The following is an 18096-nucleotide window of genomic DNA, read 5'->3' as shown; positions in this document are numbered from 1 at the left end:
TGATTTCTGGAAAGGAGGGTCACACGTAATTAAACAGAAGAGGAGGCAGGAAGAAGGACTCCGTACATCAGAGCTGGTCATGTAGTGAGATTCTACCTGGTTTTCTTGTGTACTTTTGATAGGTGTCCTAGCAGACACATTCTTCACTATGCTGATGTGACAGCTTTCCATGGCATGCATTTACTGGGGATAGATGGCACTGTGATTGCCCAGGAACATGATGGATGTAAAATGCCAAGCACAGCCTCTGTGACCGGGAACTTACAAGTCTGAGCGAACAAGAGTGTGATTGCTGCAGCTCCACGGAGCCTCTGGGACAGCACGGTGCTATAGAATAGGTTCTGACATCGTTTCATTCCATTTTGCTCTGTGGAAAAAGCTCCCAGTTCGTACTTGCCCTATACCTTGAGGCAGTGAGGCAAGTCATAAGTAACCCTGGTAACAATGACACTAACCACTTAAGCAGGTCAAGACCGAGGCACTGTTTCTGAACCTGCAGGGTGTGAATTACCCACACCTGATGATTTGTTCCATGTGTCAGCCCAACAGGAGAAGCTGTTTTGCTGGCTGCTCCCCCATGGAGACCTCCTGAAGCAGGAGAACTAGCTTTCTGAAGACGACCTTAAAGGAAGTGTCCATTTGTTTCCTGAAGTTACAGTGGTTTTCTTGGAGGATGATTCAGTCTTACTCCTTTTTCTTGGCTGTATTGTGCCTTAAAAATTCTGGTGGAGAATTCATTCTTCAGGGGCAGGATTGGGTCTGTCTTAATCAGTATCAAATCCTGCAAACAGCCAATGCCATAGGTGCTCTGGAAAACAAATCTTTTGTACTATAAAGTATTCAAACCACAGTTAAACAAAATGATTTTCTGTTGTCGTTCCTTGTTTTTTACTTTTATTTTTGCTTTCTCTTTTATTGAGAATTTCACATATGTATGCAATGAAATATGATCATATACATTCCCCCATTTACTCTCCTAAGTCCCCCATATGTCCCTCAACACCTCTCTTCAAAACTTCCTGTCCTCTTCCCCCTTAGTAACCTACTAAGTCCAAACAGTGCTGCATGGGTGTGGGGCCACCCAATGGAGTGTGGGAAACTCCATTGGATGTTTGCATCCAGTGTACCAGTGACCACACCCCCAAAGAAGAGGGAATATGCCTTCCCCAGCAACATCAACTGCCAATAGCTCCTCGGTTATGGGTAGAATCCAGAGATCATCGAACCCATTTGTTGGGGAATTTTGGCTGGCTTGGTCTTGTGCACAAAGCCCTGTGCAGGTAAGCACAGCTGCTGTGAGTTCATGAGTGCAGTAACTATGTCATGTCCAGAAGATAACATTTCACAGAACTCCTCCTTATCCTCCAGCTCTAACAGTCTTTCTGCCTCAATTAACCAGTTAATGGTGTTGGTCAAAGGGTTAGCAAACTCCCAGTACAGAACAGACCCTCATTCATCTCTCTTAATTCCAGCAGTCTACATTAGGGCTTTAGAAAGCTCCTCTCAACAGCCATCCTACATCCTATGTTTATGACACTTACTCTGCTCCTGCCTGGAATATGCTAGCACAGGCATGAGAGGCAATTAAAATAAAGATAAGGAAAGCATTCTTCTCATCATGAAAGCCTGCCTGATGAGGGAATGGGAATATGCACCCCAACTGGAGGCAGCTAAGGCACAGAATAGCACAGTTCATTGAAAATGTGTGATGCAAAACATACTAAAATAAAACCCTTCTTGCTCCTGCAATAGCTTTAATCTGAGGACTTCGAAGTACTTCCTTTATTTTAATAACATTTTCATGCTGAGATTTCTTGTAGTGACAGATCTTTGCCCCTGGTTACTCCACTGGACCTCACTTTCAAATACTCGTTATAAAAGTCCCTGTCATGTTACCAAATTCCTTCCTTATATTTTCAGATTCTCCTTCTTGGCAAATGATACTATTATCCTGAAACCTGGTCTTCATTCTAGACCTCTAGTTCCCTCCCTTCCTCAATGGTTCCACTTCCCAGTTCCATTTTCTCTTAAGTCTATTCTCTTGGTCCTTAGGTAGCTTCCTAAAATGCAAATCTTCGAAAGGTTTTCTATTCTCTTCTGAATCTATTCGAAGAGTATGTAATACATATTCTCCTGGAGGGCAGCTTTATTCTCATGGGAAGTATCGTGTTGGCCACATCTCCTTACTATTTCCTTTCCAGACTACAATAGTGAAAACGTTTCTGAGATTCTCAGAAGCTAAGATTGTAGAGTGTTAACATAGAGACTTCTGGCACAATGTATGTGACAACATATACGTTTATTGCATACCTAAAGGAATCCAGGAGTCTCTCTTTGATTTAAGAGCTTCCCAATCCCAAATTAGGCAGTGTGAAAACTGGTTAGTCTGACTGAGCCTTTACAGAGTTCTCACTCATACAACTGTGTCATGATGATGATGATGATGATGTGATGGTGGTAATGGTAAGGAAGGTATGGTAGTGATGCTTATGGTGTTAATGGTGATGATAATGACAGTGGTAGTGGTGGTGGCAGTGATAACAGTAGTTGTAATGATGATGATGGTAGTGGTAGTGATGGTGGTTATGATGGTGATGATGATGGTAGTGTTACATTGGTTATGGTGGTAGTGGTGGTGTTATAGATGATGGTGATGATCATGGTGGTAGTGGTGGTGATGTTTTTGATGGCAGTGATAGTGGTTATAATGGTGATATTGATGATGAGGGATGATGACAGTAATGAGGAAGATGGTGGTGATGGCGATGGTGATTGTGATGATGGTAATGGTGAACAAGAGCAGTGCACTTTACTGGCATGCTCCTCTCCCACACCAATAGTGATCTAATGTGCTAAGTTCATTATAATAACAAATTCCCTATTCGATCCTAATTGTTAAGGGTGACAAGAAGAAAAAAAAATTCTTTTTACTCCTTGTCATTTTAACAAGAAGACAAAGTTCTGGGTTTCTTACCTTTAAATAACCAAAAAAAAAAAAAAAAAAAAATCACATGAGCCTCTTCTTCCTTCAGATGTCAGAAATGGCGTTAGTCTGACAGCTTTCTCATTACTATGCACTGAGAGCATCTCTAACCAAGCCTGTCAGATCTCAAGCAGTCAGGGGCCTTGAAAACTTGGAGTCCATTCTTCAGTCTTGTGCTGTGGTTTTGAAGGTTTCAGCAAGTGAAGGAGAAGGAAGCCCATGCGGGCGTTCCCTGCTATCAGGACACCCCAGCGGATTCCCTGCCATCGTGTTCTGGAAGAGGACGGCACTGGGCAGTTTTATGTGGCTGTGACAAAATGCCCAAGACAAACAACTGAAAGGAGGAAAGGGTTATTTTTGTTCATGGTTTCAGAAGGTTCAGACCCCGTGGCTTTGGGCTGATGGCAGCGCAGCCTGTAGCTGATAGGGAGTTTAGCAAGGGGCTGTCTGTCTATGGTTGCTAATTTTGGTTGTCAACTTGACTGCACCAGGAATGAACTAAACCATAGCTGCTGGACATTCCTGGGTGGGGGGTTCTTGATCAGATTTCCTGAAGCAGAAAGATCCACCCTAAATCTGGGCAGCACTTCCTGTGGCAGCCCAGATGAAAGGACATGGAAGAAGGACACTGCTTTTTGCCTGGTTGCTCCCACTCCTGCTGACAAGACCATCTGTCCTGTTGCTGTGGTATTCCTTCACTGATTTTATAACAACTCCTTAAGGATCCAAGGTAGCCTGAAGACCAGCAGCTCTCCAGGGATCCTTCGGCTCTTCAGTGCCAGATTGGAGCTGCTGGGACACTCCGCCTCTTTACTGAACAGCTGTTGGATTCTCTGTCTCTCAATTGTGAGACAACAGCCATTGTTGGACCAAATCTGGTAAGCTACTCTAATAAATCACACACACACACACACACACACACACACACACACACACACACACATACACACACACAAACACATACACTTCATTCTCTTGGTTTAGTTCCTATAGATAACTCTGACTCACAGTGGTTGGGAAGCAGAATAAGAAAACAAAACATGACAAATAAACAAAGAATGTGAGGAAGGTTCTGGGACACTAACATCCCCTTTCAGGGTGAGCCCCTAGTCATCTAACGTCCTTCCAATAAGCTCCATCTCTTAAACCTCCCACCATCTCCCAGTGGTGCCATAGACTGGAAAACAAGCCTTCAGCATATGACCTTTCAGGGACACTCCACGTCCAAACTGTTACAAAGGCTATCATCGGAGGGAACTGAAAGAGACAGCTTTGGAGGTGACCCCAGGCCCTTCTTCAGGTGGTTCAGAGACGAGAGGGTACTGTTCCAAAAGCGATGCAGAGGCATCATCGGGATAAAATGAAATTCTGGGGTCAAGTAATTCGGCTTTCCACTCTGGTTCTGTTCAGAAAGAGGGTATACACTTTGAGTCCACACCTGCCAAAGATGATGTGCTGTGATCGATGGAGACTGCCTAGAGGCACAAGCAGAGACAGGTGCCTGTGATAGTTAATACTCATTGCCAACTTGGAAGGATCTAAAATTACCTACAAGACAAATCTCTGAACAATCTGTGTGAGTTTCTAGATTGGGCTAATTGAGGTGAGAAGACCCATCACAAATACGGGTGGTACCTTTCCATGGCCTGGATGTGACAGGGTAGACAGGCGACAGTGAGCTGAGCACCAGCGTACGTCTCCCTCTGCCGTCTGCCTGTGGACAGAATATGACCTCCTATGTCTACTGCCAAGGCTTTCCCCTGTAATTGACTAGACCCTCAAAATCTACGCTAAAATAAACCTCTCTTCCTTAAACTGCTTCCGTCAGGTATTCTATCATAACAATGAGACCTGTCTACCCACTGAGGCTCTGTAAAACAGAGACCAAGTCTCCCAAGCCTTTGTCTTCTGTGGAGAGCCTAAGCGCCACTGGGCCTCACGGAGTAGGGCTACGTCTACCTAAGCAAACGAGAAGCTCTTTTCTGCCACTCTCCCAAGAGGTTCGGGACCCTGTCCTATTCTAGAACTCCAGGCTGTGAGCACTCCTGCCTGCCAAGTGCAGGTAGCCAGTGATGACCTCAGCACTGCCTGGGTTCAGATCAGAATGGAAACGCAGATCAGCCTCCGGCTGTGCAGCTGAGAGAAGCTGTACATCATCCAGAGGCAGCTAAGGCACAGAATAGCACAGTTTATTGAAACTGTGTACTTTTTAAAATCTACATTTTAAGCAGCTGGGCTTGTTTATAGGCTGCCAGTGAATTGTATGGTTTGGAACATGACAGCGAACAAGTGCATGCCATAAATCCCTAATTTGGTACATAAATAAAATGTATCAACCTGTTTTTTAAAAAGAAAAATGCTACCTCTGTTCAATAAATGTTGGATTATTGTTTAAAGAACACTGGTTTGAAAGGAGCCCAAACTATTCCCAGCGTTTCCATATCTCTTGGTCCTGCCTGGGGCAAGGGAGAGTTGCGAGTTTCTGATGGTTTGGGAAAAGGACATTTAAGCCCAAGCAATCCTCTGGAAATGAGGGCCTTTCTCCTCTGGGACGCTTGTAAAGTAAGGGTGAAAGAGAGGAGAAAAACTCCCAAAGAGAAATAGCTGCAAGGGACTCGGGAAGAGAAAAGGGGATGCTGGTGATCCCCGGACTCCAAGAGTCTGGGAAGCTGTGGTGAGGCATGTGGAGCACCTGGAGGTGATGTTCTGCTTTCCAGCAAGACAGAGGACGATTTCAGCTAATGTCCTTTTGTTGTGCTCACCTACAGTTCTTCCTGACGAATGGGCTAGGAACGAATGTCCCATTTTCATTTCTGGGATGGTCCTCGGACTCCAAAGAGGGCAGGCCCCACCTCAAGACTCAGTCTCCTTCAGCAGGTTAGGGAAATAGGAAGAGTTCTTATCTAATCTTTATTGGCTTAAGACAGAGAAAGAAGGAATGCAAAGGCATGTGTCACCTTGGTCAGTTCAGGCCAGAGCCAAAACACTTCTGTTGCATTGTAAGGAGACAGAAGCTGGCTTAAGTGCTCAGTCTTGATCCTCTTGTGACAAAGGAGAAGAATTCCTGTAGAAGCTCAGCTTATATCACTGAGTGTCTGTCACACTTTGACTATGATGGTAACTATATCACAGTCCCCTTAAAGCTCTATTACAGGAGTAGGCTCAGTCCTGGCTACTGGTGACTCCTTGTGGGACTATACTGAGAACTTATAACTGCAGGGCTGAACCCAATAGAAGCGAGGGCTGACTGATTAGTGATATCTGCTAACAGTGCAGGCAGTGGTAGCAATGTTTCTCTATTAGCCTCAGATAATTCAAACCCAAGAATGTTATAGGAGTTAAGTTCTACTGAAAGCTTAAATTTATCAGAAGGGAATAAAGACAAATCTCATATAACTGCGGAGCCTGGCTCACAGAGCCATGGTTGGTGCTGCTGATTGTTCTATCTTTATTCTTTCTTAGTGTATGTCCGGGCTGTTGGTGTCATAGGAGCAATCTGGGCTGGAGATTCAGTGGACTGTCCCACCCCTCTGTTCAGCCCAAATTTTGATGTCTAGAACCAGGTGAAGAGGCTGTTACTTTAGTCAATATTCACTTTAGAAATGTCTAGCACCCTTTAAGAGGGCCAGGTCAATTGATAGAGGAGTAGAGAATTTTCATGCCAGCATACTAACTGAAGATATGGGAGTGAAAGTGACTGCAGGCAGGGGAGCTGAGTCTCCTTGATTTACAGGATAGACCAAAAGTTGTATGAACTGCTCTCTTAAGTGGTGCTATTGAGTGGTAGTGGAGCCTTTAAGAGGTGGTTCCTGGTGGGAGGTCTTAGGTCACTGGGGGTGTGCTCTTTGCTCTGCCCTCTTGCTCCTGGCATGATGTACTGTCACTTGTCTAAGAGCAGTTAGACCTACATATTACAGACAGAAATTTCTTAATTTTAAGCCCAGATAAACCTTTCTGTTTTCTAAGTTGAGTGTTTCAGGTACAGAATGCTGCTGGTTAATATGGTTGTCATGGGTGACTACTTAGATTCCAGAATTCTCATATTGGGTCTTAGTTCAACTCACAGCCAGACCCACATGATTATAAGAGGCTGGGTGAAAAGACCTGGCATGAGAAAAGAGAGTTTGTGAGTCATTCATGCTTGGCAATGCTAACTTCCTTCACAAACATTGTTTTATCTTCGCTATAGTGATATTCTGGGGTGTATGAGTCTGTGTAACAAATGCCACAGACTTGGTCATTAAAAGATATTTATTTTCTCACAACTCAGAGGCTGTAAGGCTGAGATCAAGGTGTGGTAGGGTTGGTTTCTCCTGAAGCCTCTGCCTTAGGCTTGTAAATGGCCATCGTGTACCCACATCCTCATGTGGTCTTCTCTCTGTCTGTGTCCTAATCACCAGTCAGCTTGTCACATTAGGTTAGGGTTCCTCCTAAAAATGTTTTACCATTATTTCCTCTTTGTAAATCCCTGTCTCCAAATACAATCACATTCTGGGTGATCAGGGTCTGGGAATTCAATATGTAAGTTGAGGAGAGAGGTGCATAGTTCAGTCCACAAAAGGCAGGAAGGTATTCCCAGTTAAAAAATATACGTCTTAATACACCAGCCAGCAAAGAGCAGTGGTCATTTAAATGTGAAATGTCTGCTGTTTGAACTACTATGCTCTGCCCATATATGTCCTGGTCTTGTGTGTGTGCCTGTGTGTACACACTTGTTTTGTGTGCGTGTGTGCAAGTACGCAGGTGCATGTGTGTATGTGCATGGGTGGGCACATGCATGCTGTGGTGCACATGTGGAAGTCAGTGTGGGATGACTTATCCCTAACTGGCTTAAGGGTCCCAAACCAGTAAAAAGGATACTTTCTGAGAGCCAACCTGGGTCTGCCTAAGGGCCTTAGCAACAGCAACTGAGACATCATCTGGAGATGACCTGGACCAATGAGAGGTGGCCATGTCACACCAGCAGATGCATATTCATCAGACCTCCCCCCAGGGTGGGGTGTATATAAGGCTTGCCTCTTCCTGAACAAACTGAGCTTGTTGTTTCAACATTCTCCCAGAGTTTGTGCCGTTGACTCTGCACCTACTTGGTCCCCTCCCCCAAAGGGAACAACAGCATAGGACCCTGTTACAGGTCAGTGGTGTCTTTCTTCACCTACCATCTTGCTTGAGACAGGGTCTCTCTTGTTATTCATCACCACATGTGCCAGGCTACCTGGGGTTTTCCTGTCTCGAGCTCCCCATCACATGGTAGGTGTGCTGTGATTACAAAGCCATGTTAATGCCTCCAACTTGATATGGTATATTATTTTGCCAACTGCTGTGATAAAATACCCTGAAATAGCCAGGCGGTAGTGGCGCACGCCTTTAATCCCAGCACTTGGGAGGCAGAGGCAGGTGGATCTCTGTGAGTTCGAGGCCAGCCTGGGCTACCAAGTGAGTCCCAGGAAAGGCGCAAAGCTACACAGAGAAACCCTGTCTCGAAAAACCAAAAAAAAAAAAAAAAAATACCCTGAAATAAGTAACTCAAGGGAACAAAGGGTTTACTTTGGCTCACAGTTCAAGGTTACAGTCTATCTTAGCAGGAAGTCACAGCAGCAGCAACTGGAAGCAGTTGGTGGCAATGCAGTCACAGTCACAAAGCAGAGAGTAATGAGTGTTTGTGTTCAGCTCACTTTTCCTTTTTTATACAGTCCAGGATCCCAGTCCGGGAAACAGTGTTGCTCTTAGTAGTTGGCTCTTTCCACCTTAAATAACCTACCCAAGATAATTCTCTACAGGCATGCCCAGATGCCCTTCTCCTATGTGACTCTAGAACTCATCAAGTTGACAGTTGAGATCAACTCTCACACATCAGCACTGGGAACCCAACCTCACATCTTCATGCTTGCATAGCAAGTGCTCTACCCAATGAGCCACCTCCCCAGTTCAATCCGCAGTCTTCCGATAGAACACTTGGAGTGTCCATTTGCATGGTTCCCCCTTTGCTGCCATCAGGTTTGTTGAGGCCACAGGAGACTGCTTTAGGAAGGTAGAAGCACCGATAGTATCAAAGCAGAGCACTGACTTCATTGTTGAAGAAGAAAGGGCAGAGGAGATGGAGAATGTCATCATTTGAATTGGAGGTGTCCCCCCCACCCCTGTCATCTCTTGAATGCTGGGTCCCCAGTTGGTGGAACTATTTGGAAGGTTGTGGAGGTGGAGCTTGCCTGCCTGCCAAGAGATAGTTCACTAGCTGACTGCTTTTTTTTAAGGTTGCACCCACCTCAGCAGAAATATCTGTTGCCTGATTTGTTATGATGGAGAGACCTCAGCCACTGGGTTTCCTTTTGAAATCATAAAGCCCTTTCTTATGTTGTTCCATTCAAGTGCTTTGCCATGGTGAATAGAAAAATAACTAATACAAGAGTTTGGGATATTGAAGTGAAGCTTACCAGTTCAGTGTGCATCACAGAAAGAAGAGAAATTACCTGGAGCTGCCTGTCTGAGTGCAACCTCTGTGCATCCCCAGAGCCCTCACTTCAACATGCCCCCACATTTCTGCCAGGTGCTGGCCCAGACACAAGCTGCTGTCTCTTGCTGACTCAGCACCAGAGCTCACACAAGCTGCTGCCTACTCTCCAATAGCACCCTGTGAAAGCCCTGGTTCATTATTGTGGGTACACGGGATTTTTTTTTCCTACCACCATACTTCCTTCTGTGGGAACTGTTGTTCCCAAAGTTTTACCCCACGTTCCTCACAAGAGTTGTCCATTTTAAATGACTTCTCAACTTGTCATGATCCAACCTACTCTGACCCAGGAGTTTTCAGTTTCTTATTATGTAGAAGAAGTAGTCTGTGGCAGGAGAGAGAACCTGGGTGTTTCTTAGTGGAGCCATGAGGATCTGAGGGATGGCCAGTGAGTCTTGGTTAGTGATCCTGGATCAATAGATCTTAAATCCAAGTTGTTCCTAATCCCTGGTTCCCTCCATTTGATGAGTTCAAGATCTGACCACTGAGGCTAGAGGGTCAATGATAAGCAATGCCCTCCACCCCCACCCCACCCCCCATTCCAAGAACTTCCATACATAAGTCAATGACATCTACATGCATCCCTGTCTCTCTGACATGCTTCTTGTGTGAACTCAGGAAGACCATGACATAGAAAACCACAGGGTCAGTGTTCAGGGAAGGGGCTAAAACATTTCATCAACAGTAGATATTCTGCAATATCTTGGCTGTTAACTTCTGATGAGGGAATATCTTTCTGTACGCTGTGAATATGTGTTTCTCTTATTGGTTGATAAATAAAGCTGTTTGGCCTATGGCAAAGCAGCTTAGAGGCAGGCAAGAAATTCAAAGGGAGAGACAGGAAGAAGGCAGGGGGAGATGCCAGCCAGTCGTCCAAGGAGCAACATGTAATGGGACACAGGTAAAGCCACAGAAAACATGGCAAAACATAGATTAATAGAAATGGGTTAATTTAAGATATAAGAGCTAGCTAGCAGGAAGCCTGCCATGGCCATAGTTTAAAAATAATGTAAGTGTGTTAAAAATAATATAATGTGTGTTTACTTGGGTCCGAGTGGCTGTGGGACTGGTGGGTGAGAGAGATTTGTCCTGACCATGGGCCAGGCAGGACACAGGAAAACTTTCAGCTACAAACTTTTTAGAGTTTAGACTGAGTTTTATTTAGATAAGATGAAGATCAGTTTTGCTATTTGCTGTAGCAAAGACAAAGGCTATAATTGAAACCATTGAGATAAGCTTAGCGTGAGAACATGAGGTTCCCATCTTGGGAAAAGTGGTTCCTACTTCCTGTGAACCGTACACTGCTGTGGTTCTGCTTAGAGGTCTATCTGGTTGCCTGCATCTTTGTAATGCATTTACTCATCCTTGATGGGTCCCCAGCTATCTCCAGCTGTCAGTAGAAGGAAAGACTCCATTGCCCTCCTCCAGGCAGCTCTGAGATGTACAGCTTGCCTGCCTCACAGTTTTTCTTTTAAATCCAGATAAAAATTGTCCTCAAGCTCCTGTCAGAGTCCATTCTTAGTTCTTTTATTAGTGAGAATAAGAACCCCAACAGGGAACCCTGATTTCTCTGGTAACAGCTATACCACTGGGATTGCAAGATGCCTGAGTTTCAGGCATCATAAGCACATCCTACAAATGCCCACCAGTGTTACACAACCTTGCTGTTACTTGAGTCTTTTATTTAAAAGCTGAAGAGGCTTAAAGAAGCCATTCACCAGCCCTTCCTCCAGTTTCATTATTTACAATGGAGCCAAAGGTCCCATGGGATATTTCTATAAGGACGGGCTCCCTCTGTCCAGGAAGCCCAGCTCTCATCTATCCATCTAGATCCTATCACAATTGGCTTGACTCTACTTCCCATCATCACTGTGACTGGCTTATTTAGGGGCCACTTACCACCAGCATAGTTTGTTCAGTAACTTCACACCACTGCCATGATTGGTTTATTCAAACAAGACCAGCCCACCCACCATTATGACTGTCTTTAGTTGAAATGCGCTTGCCCAACCACAAGACCTAGTTAATCTAATTAGGCCCCGCCCTCTCATAGACTTCTCTGCAGAGACTAGATACCCCCAAACTCGATGCAGTTCAGATACAAAGGAGAAAGCTCCTGGAGATTTTGAAGTGGGAACAAAAGAGTCTGGCTTCAAAGCCTCACATTGCTGGATGCTTTGGGGCTTAAATTAATCCTCTTCCTCAATCCCTTCATCTGTGGAAAGAGTGTGCTGTGTACCTCACGGGCTGTGGTTGGGGATCAGTGGGTGCATGGAATGCATAACCACGTAGCACCAGATGTTGTTCAGAATTTCTCTCACAGAAACAGAATCAGATGTTCCTGCATGCAGCAGTTTTTCAGCTTCGGATTCATCCAGTATAACTGAAAAGCAGATTCTGCATCTCACTCCCAGAAAGTATGACAAAAATAGTTATATATTTGACTCTGACTCTCACAGTTAACATAGCCACACCAGATTGCAAGTTGCCTCCAAATGCAACCCACCAGGGAGCTGTTAGTGTCTTGACCACTTGCAAGAAAAAAGCAGTAAAGAGCAGCCGCACCCCCAGCAGAGCAAGTATCAGAAAGACAATCTTACCAGGTGCTTCAAGTATCCAGTGTTTGAAGAGGCGAGGGAGTTGCAGATGTTGAAATTGTGGCATCGTTTTGCAATGCTGATATATAGCGGCTGCAGATGGCTAGGACTGTTTTCACTTCTGTCTCTTCTGGTTCTGGTTTTAAGAACAGATAGAAAATAAATTTGCTGAGACATCATGAAGTCAGCTTTGTTGTAAAATCCTTGGACTTGGAGAATCTCCTCCAGACTGATGACTTCATGCCCCTTGAAGCCCTCATAAAGCAAAGATGTTGGACTCGATCCTCAGTATTAAGCACCTGTGTGTGAGTTATGTGTTTAGTGCTGGACAGCATGCAGTCAGCCCTGTGGTCCCACACATTCCATATGCTTGGATTTGCTCAATGCATGAACATGTACGTGCATGTACATACATGTGTGTATGCATACAGAAATGTGTAAATATTGTATCTGTACTGACAACATGTACAGGCTCTTTTATTTATGTGTGTATGAGTTTGTGTATATGCAGGTGTGTGTGTATGCAGGCCCGAGGTCAACCTTTGGTGTTGTTTCTTAGGAGCAGGCATCTTTTTTTTTTTGAGACCAATGTTTCATTGGGACCTAAGACTTGTCAATCAATTAAGCTATACTAGCTGGTCAGAAAGCCCCAAAGATCTGCCCATCTCTATCTTGCCTGCACCCATGCTGCCATGCCCAGCTTTGTGTATGGGTGTTTGGATCCAACTCGGGTTCTCATACTTGCATGGCAAGCCCTTTACCATCTAGACCATCTGGCCAGGACCTCAGACTTTTCTTTGTTGTCGTACACTAACAGTATAGGTATCAACTATTTCCACAGTGTTGGTGTTGAAATGGTTTGAAGCACACAGGAGGGTGTGCACAACTTCTGTGCTAATGCTATGCCATTCCATACATGCTACTTATGCATCACGGACTCTGGGACCCATGGAAGACTTGAAGCTCATCATTGGTAGATCCTGGAGGATGCACATACTTGCCTGTTTCTGCAGTAGATGGTGATACTTCAGTGGTTCTCCTCCCATCCTCTGCTCCTGTGCCCAGTCTTTCCCCTCCTATTACCACCTCATGGAGAGTACTGGTGGAGACTGGTTCTCAAGATCCTCTAGGGCAGCTCGGCCTGGTGGCTTTTAATCCCAGCACTCAGGAGGCAGAGGCAGGTGGATTTCTGTGAGTTTGAGGCCAGTCTGGTCTACAAAGTGAGTTCCAGTACAGCCAGGGCTGTTACACAATGAACCCTGTCTCAAAAAACAAAAACAAAAACAAACAAACAAAAAATCCAGAAAGATAATGGAACCCTGGGGTTGAGTAAGAATCTCTATATTTAAATTGCTATTAAGAATCCCTCATTGTCTAAGTTTAAAAATTGTGGTAAAATGCACACAGCATGACTCTGACCATTTTCACTGCACTTTAGGTGCACAGTCCAGTGGCACTAACTACATTCACATTATTTGTCAGCCATTACCACCATTTGTCTCCAGAACTCTATCATTCCAAGTTGAAAACCAGTACTCATTAAACAATAGCTGTCCGTTCCCTCCTCCCCGAAGCCCTGGCTATCTCCATTCTACTCCTGCAGCTCTTCAGCTCATGGCCCTTGAGACCTCATAGCAGAAGACTCATTCAGGGTGTCCTTTTGTGACAGTATTATGTCACTGATCATGTCCTCGTGATTCCTCTGTGGTACAGTGAGTCAGAAATGCCTTCCTTCCCAAGGATGACTGTAGCTAGAGTTTTCCTGCCTGGCCCACAGTCTGGACAAATCTCTGTCACCCGCCAGTCCCACAGCTGCTCAGACCCAACCAAGTAAACACAGAGACTTATATTGTTTAAACTGTTTGGCCTAATGGCTCAGGCTTCTAGCTATCTAGTTCTTACATCTTAAATTAATCCATTTCTATAAATCTATACCTTGCCACGTGGCTCGTGGCTTACCGGCATCTTCATATGCTGCTTGTCGTGGCGGCGGCTGGCAATGTCTCCTTCTGCCTTCCTATTCTCTCAATTCTCCTGTTAGTCCTGCCTATACTTCCGGCCTGGCCACTGGCCAATCGGTGTTTTATTTATTGACCAATCAGAGCAACAGATTTGACATACAGACCATCCCACAGGAGATGACTTATACTCCACTGTGAGTGTTTCTGTACTTTCTGACCCACTCGCCCATCCCTGGGCCTTGGGAGCTCTGCCCTGGCCTCTTCTGTCTTGCTCAGGCCCTGCTTGTGGTCTCCTGTCCCCCTGTACATGCCTTAAGGTTGTATAAGAACATGGTGAGGGAAAAGATGCAGTCGTGTTTGGCATTTATCTATTTTCAAGAAACTTTAAACTAATAGTAGAGACAATGGTTCCAGAAAACAAATAAACAAACAAACAAACAAACAAACAAACAAACAAAGGCTGTGTGTGAGGAGTCTCTGGAAGAGCCTGAGACCTTTTCAAAAGCCCACACTCAGAAGGTCGGAAGGTATCATAGCAGAAATGACCTCTAGATTAGCCATCTTTCCTCCACGTTGACAAAAATACCCAAAATAATCAACCTAAGAGAAAGGGAGCTTGATTTTGGCTCAGTTTTAGAGGTTTCTATCCATGGTTGCTTGGCTCATTGCTTTGGGCCTGTAGCAAGGCAACATATCATGGTGTGAATGTGAAGTCAAGGAGAATTTAGGGGAACAAAAAGGGACCATGATCCTAATATCTCTGTCAAGGACATGTCCGCAGTGAAAACTTCCTTCCACTAGGTCTCACCATGTAGCTAGAGTTTTCCTGCCTGGCCCACAGTCAGGATAAATCTCTGCCACCCGCCATTCCCACAGCTACTCAGACCCAACCAAATAAACACAGACTTATATTGGTTACAAACTGTATGGCCGTGGCAGGCTTCTTGCTAACTGTTCTTACAGCTTAAATTAATCCATTTCCATTAATCTATACCTTGCCACATGGCTCGTGGCTTACCGGCATCTTTACATGCTGTTTCTCATCATGGCGGCTGGCAGTGTCTCTGTGACTCAGCCTTCCACTTCCCAGCTTTATTCTCCTCCTTGTCCCACCTACACTTCCTGCCTGGCCAATGGCCAATCAGTGTTTTATTTATTGACTAATCAGCAACACATTTGCCATACAGAACATCCCACAGCATCACCACCTAAAGGTTTCATCACCCCCTTAAAAGCACCATGGACTGGAGCTCAAAGCTTTAGCATATGGAACTTTGAGTGACATTTATCTAAACCACAGCAACATAGGAGAATGAGATGTGGAGTCAGGTGTTGCTACGTGATACCCCCTCCAAACCAGGCACAGGAGACCTTGACTGAATCAGGAAAGGCCTGGGAGGCTGCAGGAAAGACAGTAGAGTTAGCTGGGGCCAGGAGACGGGCATTACTTCCTTCCCCACCCTAAACCCAGATTGAAGAAACTGAGAACTCCCAACTGTACTGTAGACTCAAGAACAGAGATTTTTTTTTTTTACCTTGCTTTCTGAGAACAGTTTGGGAGGACATAAGCCCATCCTAGGACCCATGCATGTCCCCTAGAACATAGTTAAAGGAGGAGAATATGGAATGTAGAGGAGCTGCACTGTCAGAATGAGGGAAAGCAGAGTCCTCCATGGACCAATGACTGCATTCCAGGTATGGGATATGTGTGCCCCAGAGATGCCAGGAAGAAAAGGTGCCATGGTGGGACTGCCATGCTGTGCATGGCTCAGCAAAAACCACACTGGACAAGTGGTGGACCCTCCCATCATTCTTCAGTGTTCTATAAGTCCCCAAAAGGTCACCTAGCCCCAGGGAAACTGGGCAGTTGAGGACCTGAGAAGGTAGGCTTATTCAAATTTATCCTGAATTGACAAGATAGTCATTGTTTTTAAAAGGTAGAAATTATGCTGTTGGAGAAAAGTTAGTTCTCTCTGAGCCACGCCCCAACACCCCCAACACCCCCCCCCCCCTCGCCGACCTTGTTTGCAATAATTCAGGGCCTGGGAGACAAGGCGCTTATATTCCATTTATTTATCTGGGTCATGGGGATTCAAACACCTCATCACATTTTCCTGGTGTGGTGTGTGGCCCTAGATTCCATTCTCAGCACCAAAACCCACCTGGTCATTCTTCCCATCTTGGGAGTTGTGGAATTCATGAGATGTACAAGGCTGAATGAAGGGTGTATTTCTTCCAGCATTTACAGTCAGCTAGGACCACCCTGACAAAGTGCCATGGACTGGGAGCCTCTAACAGAAGTCATGGTATGATTCTGTTGCTGGAAGTCTATGATCAGGGTTCCAGCATGCTGGGTTTCCTCTGAGACCTTTCTGTTGGTTTTTAAATTGCATCTCCCCCATGTATCTCCACATGGTCTTCCCCTGTGACTACCTCTGATGTCTAATCTGATGTCAGCATGTAAATTTGGGGGTTCAGGGCTACGATGGAGACAGAATGTAGCTCAGACTAGGAGTCCTGTGTGAACTGAGGTTATGTGGGAAGTCAATCCTGCCTCAAGTCTAAACTCCTTTGGTTTCTAACAGTAGATTTGATGTTCTCTAAGAGCTGGTTAAAAATTCAAACTCTGAGGCACCACCCCAGGCACACTGAATTGAAATCTGCATTGTGCCAGCATCCCTTGGTGACTCATCCATAATTAAAATTTGAGGAGCACCTTGAATTACAAACAACTCTCCCATGCTTAAGCTTGAAGGAATTTTATGATTCTATCCTGGCAAAGCCCATTGAAATCCAGGCTCACTGAACTCCACCAGGGTGGAGCTGTAATGATGGGAAGCCTCTGATACAGTTAAGTTAATTCATCTACCAAGCAAACTGCTGCTGTACCCCAAACACTTATAGCCAGGAAGCTGACAGTTGAGAAGCACTTGGGAGGAGCTGAGTGAGTGAACAAAGAATGGTCATTCAGCACGAAAGAATATAGGCAATGCATGGGACACATGTGCACTCCATACAGCAGAGGCCCAGGCCTCTTATGCAATGCAGACTCTCCTTCCTCATCCCTGTATCCTTCTCATCTCTTTCCTATGCCCTATCACCTTCCAGGCAAGTGGTAGGAAATAGGAACAACAAGCGTGCTGGAATGTGTCTGTTCCGCATGTCTTGCTAGTCTGATATAAACTCCACCAGCATCATGCATGAGAGAAGGGACTGACTGCCCCAGGCACCCTGCTTTTTTCTGCTTAAGGGCCACCTTTTGCCCTGCCGCAGCCTGTAGGATCTCCCCCATGGAACCCTCAAGACACTTGGACCAAAGATGGGAGTTCCACATGGGCTCTTCATAGATCCCCAGCAACTCCCACACCCCTGCCACCTGTGTTCAGGCAAGGGAGCTTCAAACAAGCAGCCTCTAATTCTACCCAGGAGCAAGGTCTTATTGAGCACACCGCCAATGTTGATGGGATGAGGACACAGGACAACGGGACTGCTGAGCCTGGAAAAAAGCTCTAGAAACCAAGGTGATGCCCAGGGACCATGTAGCCACCACAGGAGGAACAGTGTCAGGATATGTCCAGCCTGGGCACATCTAGTCCTTCCTCTGATTTGGTCAGGTAGTTATGGCAGAACCAGTCCCATCCCCAGTGGTGCTCTCCAGACACAGTAGCTGTGATGGGAAAAATTCAACATGGAGTCTTGAGGGGTAGGAAGGACGATCTATACAGTACTTGGCAAAAGAGGCAAACACCATATGGAACAAGTCACTTAAATACTTGCATCCAAGCCACCTGAGGATGCAGAGTTTATAGGAAGATTCCTTTTTCTTTTATAAAGATTTATTTAATTTTATTTTATGTGCATCAGTGTTTTGTCTGCATGTATGTAAGTATACTGCATGTATGCCTAGTACTTATGGAAGCCAGAAGCGGGCTCTGGATCCCCTGAAACTCCATGGAGTTCCAGATGATTGTAAGCCACCATGTAAATGCTGGGAACCAAACTCAGCTCCTCTACAAGAGCAGCAAACACGCTTAACGACCGAGC

General features: G+C 45.3%; 1 long non-coding RNA gene across 1 annotated transcript in view; it reads left to right on the top strand.

Moving 5' to 3' along the window:
• The first annotated feature begins 3040 nt into the window (after nucleotides 1-3040).
• The window catches only part of LOC128103626 (uncharacterized), a 69266-nt gene continuing 54210 nt past the window's right edge, over nucleotides 3041-18096 (top strand). Inside the window, exon 1 of the long non-coding RNA XR_008215741.1 lies at nucleotides 3041-3861. This is a non-coding gene — a long non-coding RNA (uncharacterized LOC128103626). The remainder of the gene's footprint in view (nucleotides 3862-18096) is intronic.

The sequence above is a fragment of the Peromyscus californicus genome, unplaced genomic scaffold (genome assembly GCF_007827085.1).
Source record: "Peromyscus californicus insignis strain IS unplaced genomic scaffold, ASM782708v3 Scaffold_8__1_contigs__length_139910024, whole genome shotgun sequence".
Classification (NCBI taxonomy): Eukaryota; Metazoa; Chordata; class Mammalia; order Rodentia; family Cricetidae; genus Peromyscus; species Peromyscus californicus.
The sequence above is the reverse complement of the archived record's forward strand: the minus strand, read 5'-3'. Positions and strand labels throughout refer to the sequence as shown.